Source organism: Ipomoea nil, unplaced genomic scaffold (assembly GCF_001879475.1).
Source record: "Ipomoea nil cultivar Tokyo-kokei standard unplaced genomic scaffold, Asagao_1.1 scaffold2847, whole genome shotgun sequence".
NCBI classification, from domain to species: Eukaryota; Viridiplantae; Streptophyta; class Magnoliopsida; order Solanales; family Convolvulaceae; genus Ipomoea; species Ipomoea nil.
Genome location: NW_017619275.1, coordinates 449,902 through 462,845, shown reverse-complemented (window position 1 = coordinate 462,845; position 12,944 = coordinate 449,902). Strand labels below are relative to the sequence as shown.

At 44.0% G+C, this 12,944-nt stretch overlaps 1 protein-coding gene and 1 pseudogene across 1 annotated transcript in view; both read left to right on the top strand.

Moving 5' to 3' along the window:
- LOC109160445 (disease resistance protein RPM1-like) overlaps positions 1–12,944 on the top strand; it is an 81,448-nt gene that overhangs the window by 23,266 nt on the left and 45,238 nt on the right. The gene's annotated exons all lie outside the window — the stretch shown is intronic.
- LOC109160441 lies at positions 2,049–8,487 on the top strand (annotated as a pseudogene).

Genomic DNA, 12,944 nt, shown 5'->3' with positions numbered 1-12,944 from the left:
AGGGACTATCCTAAAAGAATAGCCCTAAACTACTGGGGAGGGGGTGTCGACATCGACCCCTTCAACTTGTGCCCCCGCCGTTGGTCCAGCTGGAGGAACAGAAGAAGGGTCCTCTGCCTGAGGGGAGGACTCGGTAAGATCGGGAGGAGCCGCCGCAGGGAGAGCCGCCGGATCAACAGCCGCCGCCGGGAGAGCGTCTATAACCGGCTTAAGGCCCCAGCTCTCGGGGGTAAAAGAGGAGTCGCGGACCAGCAGGGCGGAGTGGATTTCTGTCTGCGCCTCGCAGAAGCCGAGGCGATAGTCGCGCTCGCCCAAATCCAGAAGGAAGTCGTCACTTTCCGGCGTCGCCAGCCATGCCTTGGCGATCTCCTTCTGCCGGGCCTCTATCGCCGCCTTCACGTCCGCCTCGAAGGACGCCGACTTCTTGTCGTCTTCCACCGAGGTCACGGCAATGGTCGCCACCTTGTCCCGCTCCTCCTCCCACTGACGAGTGACCCTCAGCATCTCGGAGTTATGCACCTTCACTGCCTTGGCGTGCTTAGCTTGCTCCTCCAAGAAGGCCTCCTCCGTTTTGTGCACTCGGACAGCCATAGACTTCAGCCCAGTCTTGTACTCCCTCAGTCGCCTACTCATCTCCATTTGGAAGGTGAGGTTCTGCAAGGCAAACTAGAAGTCAGATAGTGAAAGAAAAAAGAATGGAAAAAGAGACGAGTCGGAAACACTTACGCGGTATGATTGGCGTAGCGAGGCCTCAATGATGACCTCGTCCCCCATGCCACCGGTCACTACCACGTCCTTGGGGAGAAGGATGTTCGAGGCCCACTTGCGGACGGAGGAGTTGCCTTGCCAGATCTGGGCATCCTTGTCCACCTCGTGGCACAACCGGATCTTCTTCGGAGCCGGCAGGTCCGTCTGCTCGGCCGGCCGTTTTGAGCTCGGACTCTCAGATTGAGGAGGAGGCGATTGTCGAGTCGGCGACACGACGGGCGACGGCGTCAGGTCGACCATGTTATGTGGTAGTGGAGGAGTCGACCTTGGAGCCGGTGACGGTTGAGAGGAAGAGGCAGCAGCAGTGCCGGAAGCGCGCTGGGTCAGCCGACGCCTCAACTTTTCAGCTCTGTCCGTCATCTCTGGAGTCGGTACAGCAGCCTCGTCGGAACTGGAGGATTCGGAGTCGTACGGACCTGCGAAAGAAAGGAAAGTCATAAGTGTTCCGAGTCGGAAGGAGAAAGAATAAAAAGAAGAAGAACGAGAGGCAATGAAAACTAACTACGGTGGCCGCACCCTCCGGCAACAAGCCACGCTTAGCCATGGCTCGGACTCGGGACCAGTACTTGACGGAGTACGGCCCAAAGCCCTTCAAGAACTCGCTGCCCTGGACCGCATCGTTGGTAGGGACAGCACGCCGAGAGCAGGCTTGAATAGAGTGGCCGGCCACAGGGTCGGAAAGGTGAAGGAAGAGAAAGCAGGTCGGACAAAGAAATAGAGGAGCTTCCAATCTTTAATGGAGTCGGACAACCCCTCGAAAAGCTGTCGCCCCGGGCGAGCGGCAACTTGAACAAAGCCTGGCGAGTGTGAGCCGACCTTGTTCACGATAAAAAGATACCGGAACAAGTCTATATCCGGCTCGCACAACCACCAGTAGCAGAGGTTGACGAAGCAGGTGAGGAGTCGGTGAGAATTGGGCACTAATTGGCCCGGAACTATGTTGTAATGGTGATAAAAAAGGGAAAGGAAAGGACACGAAGGAACTCGGAAGCCAAAGGCAACCGAGTGCAAATGGATACCAACATAACCCTCGGGTGGGTCGTAAATTTGCCGACCTTCTGGGGCGAGGACTATGGCTGAAGGCCCAAGAAGATATTGGGCCATTTCCAGGTCTGCCGCAGTAACGACGGACGGTGGCCCGGAAGGACGGACGATTGAATCGAACTTGCCCCGCGGCCGTCCGGTGCCGCCCGGCAGAGCCGCCACCGTCGTTAAAGGAGCGGGGCTCATCGGAGTAACCGCCCCCGAGGAAGAAGGGGTCGGAGGAAGAGAAGACGTCGATGGAATGTCCGCCGGAAATTCCATACGACGGGGAGGAGAAGATGAAGACGAAGAAGGAGAAGAAGAAGAGGGGGAAGTCGCCGCCGGGTTGTCGACCGAGTAACGACGGGAAGAAGAAGAGTGTGAAGAAGAAGACATTACCTAAGTTGGATGAGAGATCGGAGGAAATGCAGAGTGGCCGGAGAAGCTCTAGTTGAGGTTGAAAGGAAAAGACTGGAGAAGAGGATGGAAAGAGAGACGAAGTGGCTATTTAAAGGGGGAGGAATTCCAAAGGACGGCCACGTGCCACCTTCTCGTTGGAGGAAGTGGAGGTGACGGGATGTGAAGGGACGCTGCATTTAATGCCTCAAAAGGCGGGGCGACGGTTCGGGCCTAGGGTTAGCCTGCAAACGGCGCGTCTGCCCTAGGCTAGGATCGGACGTCAGTGACCCAGCCTGCTAAGCCGGAAGCCCATCGTAGGCCATGGCGTCTGGGCCCACGGGGTACGAGCTGGAAACTTCTAGAATGACCCGGTAGAACCCGGCCCATCGGATGATATAAGTCAAGTTCACAAAGAGACTCCGGTCGCGAGGTCGACAATCAGATTCGGCGGCTCCCTCGCCAAGAGGGTCTCGCCGTAGCAAGACTAGGAATCAGTCCCGCAGACCAGAGGTTGGTTGACAAAATATAAGAAAAGGTAGAGTCGGACACAAAAGCACACAGTTTATTTAATAAGTACGGAGATTACAAGGCCCAAAACTCGGCCGATGCAAGTTACAAGAGAAAAACAGGTCAAGGCTTGGCTTCTTTCTCTGTCGACTGGCGAGCAGTCGGAGGGCCTTCCAGGAAGTACTGAGAGCGGAAAGGCAGAGGACTCGGCTCAGGCTCCGGCATTTCGTCCGGATACACGGCTGGCTTCCCGTCATCGATCATTTGCAAGGGCCTCTCCAGAGCGCTCGGCGACATGGCGACACCAAAGAGGGGAGGAGCCTCCCACTTCTCTTCCACCATCGGTTCTGGATCCTCCACCACAGGTTCCATCTCCACATCGATAGGCTCCCTACACATCAGGTCCAGCATGTCTGGGGGCACCACAATGGGGTCGGAAGCCGAGTCGCCCACCAAACGACCTCCGTTAGCCAGCCTCTTCTGCCTCAACTGCTCCAGTCGAGCATGCTCCTTGTTGCGAATGGACCAGCGGCGATCACCATCTCTGTAACTCATAGCGCTGTGCTTTCGCAAAATGAAGAGTGTTGCGATTTGCATCAACTGTGAAGGGTCTTTATATAGCCCAGTGAAAGCGAATATCTAGGCGATAACCACGGAAGAGATAATGACTGACATAACTGAGCCGGATTAGACGGATGGCACGAATCTCTGTCAGAGATTAGTTCCATCAAATCCGCCCGGGAAGAGCAAGATTCGCACGTCACGCAGAGAAGATCGGATTCGCCCGAGATACGGGGAATCTTGCAGGTGTCAGACTGAAAAAGGCCTAATGATATGACCGACTCCTTGATCAGTCGTCCGGATTGGTACGCGACAAAACACGAAATATAACACAGGGCGAAAAATAGCATTTTTATTAAGAAGAAGGGTACAAGCAGTAAGGAGCTTATTACAATAAGGAAAATGAAAATGCTCCTAAATAAAACCCCTCGACAATATGAGGCCGACTCCAGCCAAGACGATCACTCGCCAGGCGAGGAAGAGCCGCTCCCGAAGCATCCCCCCGATGGTCCAGGTGGAGATGGACAGAACGAGTCCCAGAAGGCTGGCAAAAGTGGTGGCACAATCGGCTCCTCATCATCCGAACACGTCTCCAGGTAGCGGACGTAATCCTCATCATTCATTAGGCCCGTAACCGGCCCGTCCAAGTCATCCAGCGGGATGGAGAAGGTCATGCGGAAAGTTAGCTGCTCTGGAACGGCCACTTCGACGAAGGACCCGTCCTGAGAAGTCACTCTGGCAGTCGTGGGAGTAGGCGGATGGTGTGACGACAGGGCGACCTCGCGTCGAGAAGGAGTCGGCGGCTGAGGAGCCGAGGGAGTGGCGCCGGCAGGAGACCTTTGAGAAGCCGGGCGAGGAGTCTTCTTTTTGTGATCTCTTTCAAGACGAGTCCGCTTTGAGGGTAGCGGACGCCAGGGAGACCCAAAGTCAATTCATTTCCCCCTCAGAGGTGAACGACCCATGTTGGACTTATGTATGAGAGGAAGAAAAGGGGAGGACTTTTATAGGTGCCAAGTCAAGCTGGGAGGATCCAAACCGTCCCACAGAATCCGGGAGAAGGGCAGAGAATTCGGGCATTACAAGGGTTATTCAAGGCACGGATACGGTGATTGAAGGAGACAGACAGTTACTACTTTTCCAAACCCAGGTTAGCAGACCGGGTATGGAAAAGTGAGGGACTAGTTGATGGGGTAAGGACCCCGGCCCAGGAAAGATTGGCCCACAGAAGAGAGCCCAAGGCAGGAAAGGTGGGCTAGCATTGGGAGAAGCCCGGAGGGTGCTTGGGCCGAGTCCAGGAATTGGCCCAGGCCCAAGTACGGGGACCTAGCTCAGGATTGCTAAAGAAGAGCCCAGCAGGAGCTTGGGCCGAGGGCGAGGAGTCGGCCAGGCCCCCAAACCCAGAGAGAGACTCGGCTCAAGGATTCGTTGGGATCATCAAAGAGACTCTTAAACAAGGAACCGTTAGAGCATTAAAAGGCTGGACTTGGTCCGGCTGTTACGAGCTTGAGAGAGCCGTTGGCCGACTCAGTAAAGGCGACCAACGGCTCGATACTTAATTTGTTTTGAAGTCGGCTAGTAAAGGCCTTCAAGTCAGTGGGGGAGGAGCCGCTATATAAAGGCTCCTCCACTCTTGTAGAGGACGGACAAAAAGGAGGACCCGGAGAGGGAATAAAAGATATTCTAAGCAAGCACTTTCTTTCCTTTGAGACACTCATTTTATTGAAAGGTGTATCCTCCAGCTAAAGGTTGTGTTGGACCTCCTTGGGCCTGAAAACCCAAAAACCATCAGAAACCTTAAGGAAAAAAGATGAAGGGATGAAATGAAAGCTCAGGATCTTACTGTTATTTTGCTTCTTCTTGTAAAATGAAAGCTCAGACTTGGTGAAGAGGCAAAGAAAAGAGAATCAGGAATGAGCAGATGAGATAATGAAGCTTATAAAGGGTGCAAAACCCTATGAAATTCTCTCATGATTGGTGGATGGCAAAATGGTAATTTTTGGTTGATTTTATAAAACATGACATAGATGGATTCTTGTGGTCTACCATGCTACATGGACCAAGGTCTATAATCATAGATTCATAGGTTAAAATAGTTTTGGGGTCAAAATACATTTTTCCAAAAATACTTTCTAGACAACCACTTAGTTTAGGTTTCTCAGATTTCTCCCGGTTTCACTCAGATTAAGTTTCGGGTCAGAAACTTGGTACGCAATGTACTCGAGAATTTAGGATTTTTGAATTAAAATAAGTCCCGGTGTTGAATTCACTTAAAATGTAACTCAAAATAATTTATTCAAACACCAAAATTATCTCAAAAAAATTTTTATAGAGTGAAAATGGCTATTTTGGAATTTCTTAAAATCGGATTTATAAAATTAAATTTTGGGTTGTCACACTTAGCCTCTATTCTAGGAAGTTGGATAAATTAGAATGTGGGTAGTTTAGTACTTAATTCTTGTTAGATTGGGAATTAAGCTGAATCATTTGCATATCTCTTGCACATCATATTCCATTGCTTCACAAACTTAGAACCAGTTGAAACCTACTTCGTCCCATATATCTTTTGGCTTCGAGGACGAAGATCTTTATTAAGGGGGAGAGGGTGTGATACCCGGTACTTAATATTCTATAATTATTCTTCTTAACTAATTTTATTTCAAAAAAAAATTCTTCTTAACTAATCTTGTAAAGGGTTTATTCTTTCAATTAGCCCAATTCTTCTTGAGTAATGGAGGGTTGCACAATAGGATGAAGAACAAATACACTTCCATCAAGAACTTGAGAGCTCGACTAACAACATCTCTCAGGAACAGCCAAGGTTGTTGCTAACAACCTCTGATCACACTATCAACAACAACAACAAAAGGGTGTTTGATGACCGAGGGGATGCCTTTTTGCTAAAAGACTCGGATCTTGTAGGTATTGACAATCCCAAGCTGTTTCTTGTTAACCGCCTACTTGCTGTAGATAAAGATTTGAGAGTCCATTCTGTAGTGGGTATGGGGGGATTGGGAAAAACTACCTTGGTTAAAAAGGTTTTTGATGATGCACATGTGGTAAATCACTTTCAGCCTCGTGTGTGGCTTACAGTTTCTGAAACTTTTAAGGTTGATGAGTTCCTAAAAGATGTAATCAGCAGATAAAAGAGCAAACTAATTAAAAGCCCCCTCAAGATTTTGAAGCCTTGGACACTGATAAATTGAAAAGATTTATAAAAAACATTTTTCAGGCCAAAGATATATTGTTGTTTTGGATGACATATGGGACGTTTCTGCTTGGATGGCATTCAAATACGTTTTCCCTGGTCAAGTTGTGGTAGCCGTATAGTTACCACAACTTGGAATAGTTACCACAACTTGGAATAATGAAATAGGTGTTATGCAAGCAATGAAACCCACAGCCATGTCTACTCTTTAGAGCCTTTGTCTCCTAAAGATTCATGGATTTTGTTTTGCAAAGAGACATTCTTAGATGGTTCATGTCCTCCACACTTGGTGAACATTGCTAAAAACATCTTAAAGAGATGTGATGGTCTACCCCTAGCGATTGTGGTGATAGCTGGGGTGTTGGCTACAAAGAGTGCGAGCATTGAAGAATGGGAAAGATTCCAGAAGAGTCTCAACATCCAAATGGAAATCAATAATTGGATGAAGAGCATGAAGAATCTACTTTCCCTCAGTTACTATGATCTTCCATATTATCTCAAGTATTGCTTTTTATACTTGAGCATCTTTCCTAAAGATGTTATCATAAACAAAAATATAGTGATTCGACTATGGATTGCAGAAGGATTTGTTAGGGAAAACAACCAACAAGTAAAAGAAGAAGTTGTTAAGGCCTATCTAAATGAATTACTTCATCGAAACTTAATCATACTTGCAAAAAGGGTAAAGATGGAAATATGAGGAGATTTCGAGTGCATGATATTTTGCGAGAAGGGATTCTTTCTAAGTCAGTAGAGCAAAACTTTACAATCATTATTGCCACTGGGCAAAACACAGAGCCTTCCAACAAGTCTCGACGCCTTGCAATCCATAGGTTTGATGACCACATCAAAAATGCATCTTCGCTCTTTACAATTCTTTGAACCACTTTCAAGCTCGACGTCATCTTCATTGTCAAAGATGTTTACTGCCAAATATATTCCTCTAAAAGTATTGGATTTACCGGGTGTTGAACTAGAGGAAATTCCAGATGAGGTTTTTAATTTGTTTCAATTGAAGTACTTGAGTTTGAGAAGAACAAAGTTAAGAAGTGTTTCAAAATCTATAGGACGTCTTCAAAATTTAGAGACACTTGATTTGAAGCACACATATGTGGTTGAGGAGCTCTTAAAACTTTGTAAACTTCGGCATCTCCTAGTATACGGTTACCAAGATGAATGGACTAATCCTTGGATTAGAATTCAAAGCTTTAATGCTCCATTTAAGATTGGAGAATTATTGTCTTTACAAAAGTTGTGCCTTATACAAGCAAATGATACTCTTGGCATCAAAATAGTGTCTGAGATTGGAAAGCTAACAAAACTAAGAAGACTTGGAGTTACAAAGTTGAGACAAGAAGATGGCAAAGAATTATGTTTGTCGTTGGAAAAGTTGACAAATCTTTGCGCTTTGGATATTATGTCAGCTTCAGAAGATGATATCCTTGATATCCAATATCCTCTACGTAGGGCTCCTCATAGTCTTCAAAGGTTATATATAACAGGCGTCTGGATAGGATACCTCAATGGTTATCCTTACTTGTAGGCTTAACCACTCTAAACTTGGAAAGGACTAGACTTTTTGAAGATCCATTACGGTTTCTACAAGATCTACCCATGTTAGCATATCTTTATCTTTCAATGTCTTATGAAGGGGAAGTATTGTGGTTCAAGGAAAAAATGTTCTCAAAGCTCAAGACACTGTGTATCATTGAATTCAATGCATTGAAATGGATAAGAATTGGGGAAGGTGCATTACAACATCTCGAAGTGTTTTACTTGGATGAATGCAGATTGCTTGAGCAGGTGCCATTGGGTATTCAATATTTGACTAATCTTAAGAGAATTGAAATTCATGATATGGCTGACAAATTGATGGCAACTTTAAAGCCAAATGGTGAAAATTATGCAAATATATCTCATCACATTCCAGAAATGGTCATTTCCCAAATCATAGACGGTAAGCGGTGTTAGGAATCTCTCATCTTCATTGAGATTTTATGATATGATTGAGTCTGTTGAAATTTGTAATTTTATATTATGTAAATAAGTTTATATATATAAATATATATATATATATATATATATATATATATATATATATATATATATATATATATATATATATATATATATATAGGTTCTCGTGTGGGTGAGGGCTTCAGGTGCGGTTGTGCGGTTTAATCTGAGCCATTCATCTCGCTATAATTAACGTCCAGGATTATCAAAGTTTTAAAAAAAAACGCAGTGGCAATTTTGTAATTTTTGCATCTACGTCAAAATTAAGGTGAGCGGATCTGTGATTAATGTGCGTGAGTTTTGTGCTTAATGTGCGTGTGTTTTGTGCTTAATGTGCGTGTGTTTTGTGCTTAATGTGCGTGAGGTTTGTGCTTAATGTGCATGAGGATGTGCTTAACGTGAATAGTTGTTAAAACTTAAAGTCAGTGAGTGAATACTTAAAGTGCGTGAGTTTTGTGTTTAATGTGCGTGATGTTTGTGCTTAATGTGCGTGGGTTTTGTACTTAATGTGCGTGAGTTTTGTACTTAATGTCAGTAGTTGTTGAAACTTAAAGTCAGTGAGTAAATATTTAAAGTGCGTGGGTTTTGTGCTTAATGTGCGTGAGGTTGTGCTTAATGTGTATTGGTTTTGTACTTAAAGTGCGTGAGTTTGTGATTAAGATCTAACACTTAAGGTGCACCTTAGCTTATACTTCTTTGTTCCAGGCACGCGTTTTATTTTTATTTTTAAAATTTTCATTGATTTGAGCCGTTGATCTAAATTTGATCAACTGCTCAGATTTAACCGAACAACAGCACGGGAAGCTATACCCGCACCTGAACCCTTCCCTATATATATATATATATATATATATATATATATATATATATATATATATATATATATATATATATATGATTTTATTGTATATGTAATTTTAAATCATAATTAATTTACAATCTCTTAACAAGATATCTTAGACAAATTATTCTGTGGACCATGGTCCAAAACAATATCGTTGAATTTTGTGAATTAGAATAATGTACATTATGTGTTAGAATAATGATACTTATAGGGTAAGATAATATACATTATGCATGTGTTAGAATAACACTGTGGGAAATCTTTGATTTTTCGATCACTTTAAAAAATGGTCGAAAAGTGACATTTTTTCAATTTTTCGTCGAAGGATTATTGTGGGGAAATAGGTCGGAATACCGACCACAAAGTAAAGGTGGTCAAAAAATAAATTCGGCAGTTTAAAAAATTTAAACTGAGTTGGGAATTGCCGCCAATCTTTCTAACAGCTAATTTTCCGACCACTTTACAAAATTGGATGTTATTTCTGACCACAGTTCTAGTGGTTGGAAGTAGAAACAAAGGTTTTTCCGAACACCAAAAGTGGTCGGAACAAGGGCTTCCGACTTGATTTAAGATCACTTTCAGGTGGTCGGAAATTCCTTGATTTCCAGCCGTGTAATGAAACTTGTGGGGTAAGATAATGTAAATAATGTATTAGAATAATGTATTTATGTGTTAGAATAATGTACATTTATAAGTTATAAAAATGTATATTGAAATGGGTCGCATGAAAAAAATTACGCGAAACGACGTCGTTTTGGACTGTGGTCCACACAATAACTGTTAGATATCTTATTAACCACTTCATTTCATATTAATCTTTAACATACCATTTGAAGTAGAAATATATGCCATTTCAATGTATGGCATTTTGAAAATTGATATGAACAATAAGAAGATAAATTGGTGTGTCAAAAAAATAAAAATAAAAATAAAAAGGTGAGAATGTAATTAATTTTTTTTGTAAGTACGATGTCACACAATATATATTGAGAATGTTTTCTAAACCTTGCTAACAAACTTCAACTACTGTGAGCTTACTTATAATTTGGGGCTAACATTTAAGTAGTTTGGGTAAATATGGATCACGCACTACAAGAAAAATGCACATAGACAACGGTTTTTAACAACACCAATTTCAACAACACTCAATAAACAACGGTTTTAAAACGTTGTCTTTTCTAAAAAAGACAACGGTTAAAAACCATTGTCTATGTGCGTGCCTTTTAACAACACCAGTTTCAACAATACTCAATAGACAACGGTTTTTAAACGATGTCTTTTCTAAAAAAGACAACGGTTAAAAACTGTTGTCTATGTGCATGACTTTTAATAACACCGGTTTCATCAAGACTCAATAGATAATGGTTTTTAACCGTTGTCTTTTTAATCGTTGTCTATTGTGTGTTGTCAAAACCTGTATTCTCGATAATTTCAAGCATAGACAAGGCTTTTTAACCGTTGTCTTATATATCAAAGACAACGGTTTTAAACCGTTATTTTTAATCTGTTTAGATTTTAATAAACATAATCATATAATAAAAATAATTTATCCAAACAGTGTCTTTATATTTGTATCTTCAAACTTTGGTATTGAATACAACACAATCTATATTCTCATCTGGTATCAGTTTCCAGGTTTTCTCTCATGGAGAATCTCGGTGCTAATGATGACGGATCTGTTCGTTCTTCTGACCGGACCGTTACCGAGACTTCTCCTGTGCCAATTGGGAATAGCCTCTCTTCGGCTCATCACTTTGTTTCCCTGAAGCTAACCTCCTGGAATTATCTATTTTGGCGGACACAAATGCTACCGTTCCTGGAGGGCCAAGGCCTTCTCGGCATTGTTGACGGCACTATGTTGTATTCGTCTTCTTCGCCGGCAGATGCATCGACGGCGAACAGTGCACCGGCAACAGCGGTGGTGGTCGATCTCTCGGCTCAACAGATGGCGTGGCGACGGCAGGACAAGGCGATCCTGTCGCTCTTAATTTCGTCTCTCTCGGAGGAGACGTTGTGTTTTTCGGTTGGCCGGACGACTTCCTGGCAGCTTTGGCTAACCATTGAACAAACCCCTGACTCTTCTACTCGAGCTCGGGCGTTCCGGTTGTTTGGTGAGTTACAAAGCTTTCTTCAGGGGAACTCTTCTATATCGGACTACATCGGTCGTGCTCAGATGATGATTGAGGACTTGGCTCTTGCCGGGCGGGAGATTACGTTGGATGATCAAAACTTAAACGTCTTTCGTGGTCTCCAACCTGAGTTCCATCCGTTGGTGGCTACTTTAGTGCGGGGTACTCCGATTTCTCTGACCGAGGTGCAGGACTTCTTGGTCTCCCACGAGCGGATCTGCGCGGATGATGGGGTTGGCGTTGGTGCTCCGGCGACTTTGGCCGTGTACCGTGGCGGTCGCGGCGGTGCCCAGCAGCCGCGAGAAGGTGCTGGCCGTGGCAGAGGCGGTCGGGGCCGTGGGCGGGGTCGCTCTGGTTCTGGGTCACGTGTCAAATATGATACAAACAGGGTCACATTGCGATATCATGTTTGCAACGTTTTTCAGCCTCCTCGGCACCTCAAGCGAATGTTTTTGTCTCAGGTGGTGATGAATCGAGTGGTCCTCATGAATGGTTTCCTGACACTGGTGCTACAAACCATGCTACACCTGATTCCTCCTTAATGACTTCTGCGACAAGTTATGATGGCCTTGAGACTCTTCGTGTTGGCAGTGGTACATGTTTGCCTATTATTAATGTTGGTTCCGCTTCGTTAGCCACTGGTTCTAGTTCTTTTACGTTGCATGATATTTTGCATGTTCCAGGTCTCTTTAATTCCTTATTATTTGTTCAGCATTTTGCTAGAGATAATAATGTTTTCTTTGAATTTCACCTTCTTTGTTTCTATGTGAAGGACACTTTGACCAAGAAAGTCCTCTTTAAAGGACAGACATCTGGAGGTCTTTACACATGGCCTGCGTCTTCTCTTACTCCTGCTGCTTTTATTGCTGCGCGTTCATCTTTCGTTTGGCACATGCGTTTGGGGCATCCGCATTCTAGAGTCTTGCGTCAAATCTTAGAGTCTTCGGCTGTTAGTAAATTTAATTTCAATGATCTCCCAAATGTTTGTTCGTATTGTCAATTGGGGAAATCTTCTCGTTTTCCTTTATCTCGTGTTGAAACTAATAGTACGCATCCTTTACAATTAATATATTATGATATTTGGAGCCCTACGCCGTTACTTTCAGAGAATGGTTTTAAATACTTTGTGTTGTTTGTGGATGATTACACAAGTTTCGATCACTTGTAGAACGTTCCTTTTCTCGCAAGATTATTTCTTTTCAATCTGATTTAGATGGAGAATATAAAAAGCTTGGTTCCACTCTTGCTTCTTTTGAGACTGCTGTTTACCTTATTAATAAAATGTCATCTCGTGTCCTGTCTGATGAGTCACCACACTTTCGTTTGCATCATTCTCCCCCATCCTATTTTTACTTGCGGGTTTTTGGTTGTCTGTGCTTTCCTGTCTTCCGCCCATATAATCAGAATAAACTTCAGTTTCGTTCGTCTCCTTGTGTTTTTCTAAGTTACCCTCAGTCTTATCGTGGCTATCGTTGATTGGATACTAACACTT